A 3,998-nucleotide genomic window follows, 5' to 3' on the forward strand; every position below is an offset into this window, starting at 1 on the left:
CACAGCACACTTCTTAAGAAAGCAAAAACTCCCTGCCTGAGTACAAGGTATTCTACATTCACATTGTGCTTTCCAAAGGTAGAACTTTTCCTTCCATCCTGAGGAAGAGATGACAAAAGGAATTTTAATTCATTGCTTGATTAAAGAAATATGTCAATGTCAACCAGGCATGGGGGTTGCACATGTCTGTAATCCCAGCTACTTGGGAACTGAGGCAGGAGGATTGAAAGTTGGAGGCCAGTCTGGGCTATTTATTGAGACCCTGTCTCAAATTTAAAAATAAATAAATAAAAAGACTGAGGATGTAGCTCAGTGTAGAGTACTTGCTTAGCTTGTTGGAGGCCCTGTGTTTGATCCCCAGTACCCACCCCTACAAAGGTGTTGATGTTATCATTTTAGACTATTTCCTTTCCAACATTTTATTATTAAGTTTTTCATATGTTACCTTCAGCTGATCATTCATAAATAGTAATATTTGACTCTAATAAAGAAAAAAAAAATGGCCAGGCACAGTGGCGTACTCTGTAATCCTAGCAGCTTGGGAGGCTGAGGCAGGAGGATCATGAGTTCAAAGCCAGCTCAGCAACTTAGCAAGGCCCTAAGCAATTTAGGGAGACCCTGTCTCTAAGTAAAATATTTTTTAAAAGGCTGGATATATGGCTCAGTGGTTAAGCACCCCTGTGTTTAATCCCTGGTTCCAAAAAAATAAAAATAAAAAACTGAACTGCTTTTTCCTTCTACCCTTACACACTCAACACCACACTTTAGACAGGAGATGTATGTGAACCCCACACACCCCACACACCAAGCAATTCTCCAGGGGACACGAACTAGGTGTCCGACAATTGAGTTCAATTCTTATACTAACTGGAGTTACTACAGATCCTCTAGAATTTAAGGGCTCAGTCCTACAAAATTGCCCCACACTTTAACCACCAATTGTAACTAGAGGTTCTCAGCTTTACCCTATGTGATTTCAGGCTAGAGAGCCCTATAATCCTTTTAGATAAATTTGCTAGAGTCCCTCAGTTCTCAGAGAAACACTGTTATCAACCAGATTATTATAGTCTAGTCAGCTCTCAGCATCCATAGATTCAATCAACCACAGATCAAAAATATTAGAAAAAAGAATTGCATCTGTACTGAACACATACAGTTGAATTCTCTTGTTATTATTCCCTAAACAATACAGTATAACAATGATTCTATAGTATTTACATTGTATTAGGTATTACAAGTAATTAGAGATGATTTGAAATACAAAGGAGGATGTTCATAGGTTACATGCAAAAATACCATGCCATTTTATTTCATTTCTTTATTGTTTGTAGTACTGGGGATCAAACGTAAGGCCTTGTTATATGTGGGGCAAGAATTCTATTACTGAGTTATATCCCCAGCCCTGTACTTTGCCATTTCATATGAAGGACTCAAACAATCATGCATATGGGCATTTGTGAAGGTCCATGGATATTGAGGGATGACCTTGTATTAATAACAGATATGATAAAGGATATTAATGAAGAGCCAGATAAAGAGATATGTAGGAAGGAAGGGTCCTAGACCCAGGAGTTTCTGACTCTGTGGAGTGGGTGTATGCCATCTTCCCAGCACATAGATAACTTAACCTACCCAGAAGCTCTCTGAACTCATTAATGCAGGAATTTTATGGAAGCACTTGGTATTATCCTATAAAAGTGATCTATTAGTAAATCAATTTCCAGCCCCTCTCCCCTCTCTGGAGAATAGAGATAGGGCTGAAAATATCAAACTTCTTATCATGTCTTGGTCTTCTGTTGACCAGTCCTTATCTAGAAGTCCACCCGGAATCACCTCATTTGAACAAAAGATGTTCCTTTCACCTAGGAAATTCCAAGAAATTAGTTCAAATATCAGAAAAGATGCACCTCTCACCCTATCACTTAGGAGATGACATGAGTTTGGGGAGCTTTGTGCCAGGAATTGGGGGTCAGAGACCAAATATTATTATATCACAGTATTCCATGCTCTAATACAGTTTGTATGCAGATAAATGCTGGATACCATACTACTCCTTGGGAATACAACAGTGAATAGACACTGTCCCCACTTTCATGGAACTTACTGTTTGATAGTATGGACAGACATTAATAAGTCATCTAAAAAATAAGGACAGCTTGTAATTAACAAGTAGCAAGAAATACTAGAATGGAAATGAAAGTTTACAAGAATGTTTTTTCAAACTTACTGGTCACAAGAATCATGTAAAACTCATTAAAATGATAGATTTTTTGGCCCTATTCCACACCTAATGAATCATAATATTTCAGGAAATCCATATCTTTCACAAGTAACCCAGAAAATACTTAAAATTTATTTATTTTTAATTTTTCATAGTGCTGGGGATCAAACCCAGGGCCTCATGCAGGATAAGCAAGTGCTCTACCACTGACCTATACCCCAAGTCCCAGTAAATTTGGGAAATCCTGGTCTAAAAGAATTTAAAACAAAAAATAGAAACTCTCGTTTCCAAGCAAGCAGTAATATTAGAAGCTTCCATTCTAAAGAAGGATTATTTGAAAGGTCTTTGAAGATTTGTTATAATAATTGGCAGAAAACCTCCAACTTAAATTTCTGTTTGCTGATGCTGGTGACCTATGGACTTAAATGCTACCTTTATGAAACCCTCATTAGGTTGCTAAGCAATGGGCAACTCTACCAACTGGGTTTTGTTTCCTAGGTGTAAGACTTTCTGAAACTCCTGCAGTTTTCTTTCTCTTTGTTCAAATATTCTTTTTGTTTCCCTTATCCAGAAAAGATGCCATGGAGAATATCCACTCTAACAACTTCACATTCTTCCTTTGGACTCCCATACTCAACAGATCCCCTGGAAGGCCCAAGTTTAACCCATTTGGTTTCTGACTGGGTGTAAATAGAGAAGGGGTTCTCATGAACAGATTTTGAATATCTTTATACTACAATTACACTTTTCAAAAAAATTTTTTTTTTCTTATTTCAGTCTTACCAACAACCTGTGTTGATGAGATGAGCTGGATTCAAAGGAGCTGGCTGCAACATTAAACTAAGATAACGGTGAAGAAAGCACCCAACACAGGGACAAGAATTTCTCAGATGGAGGGTGGGACTGCTCTGGGACCCTAAGGATCAGCTTCCATGCTGGAAGGTGCTGGAAAAAGAGAGCATGCACCCAGAATCTCTTTATTTTTATAGAGGGGGACACACAAAGGATTTTTGATGGAATGTTCTTCACCATAAGGCAGGGGATAAGGTTTCAAAGGAGGTTGTCCAATCCCAATGGGTAACGCCCAAGTCCAGGCCTAGAGCAAACTTCTTGGCTGAACGAAGGTGGAGGCCACTTGCTTAGCCCAGCACGTGGCGTGGGATGCCAGACCAAACACCTCCCTTACTCAAGGCTGAGAGAGGTTGCTCAGCTCATAGGCAGGGTGGCCTCCCACACTGCAGTACTGGGTATGGAACCCAGGGCCTCAGGGACGCTAGGCAAGTGCCTTACCACTGAGCTGCCTCCCCAATCTCTGTTTTTAGTTTCTGTTACTATTAATGTGTTTGGCTTTTTAGAAGTAGTAGTTTGAGATGTTCTTATTATAATGCACAAAGTTTTCCACTAGTATTTTAGATTAGTTTGTTCTAAAAATAATGTTTATGTTCTTTTTTCAATATAAAAGTAATTTATTCATTGTAGAAACTTGTGAAACCAAAAACCTATAAAGAATACATTTTAAAAAAGAAGACATAGGGCAGGTAGACGATGAAAACTGCAGGAGAGGGTCTCCCTACCAGCGGAGGAATTCTAGAAACTTGGATCCCCAGGATTCCCTATGGTAGGCACATTACCTTTAACTCTGCCAAGTATTTTCTTATCTGTTACCTTATTAGCCTTTGTGACATCTTTGGATAAACAGAAGAAGAGTTAATACATTGACAGTCCTTAATTTGAAACCCTAAGGCCATATATATATATATATATATATATATATATA

Source organism: Marmota marmota, unplaced genomic scaffold, assembly GCF_001458135.2.
Source record: "Marmota marmota marmota unplaced genomic scaffold, marMar, whole genome shotgun sequence".
NCBI classification, from domain to species: domain Eukaryota; kingdom Metazoa; phylum Chordata; class Mammalia; order Rodentia; family Sciuridae; genus Marmota; species Marmota marmota.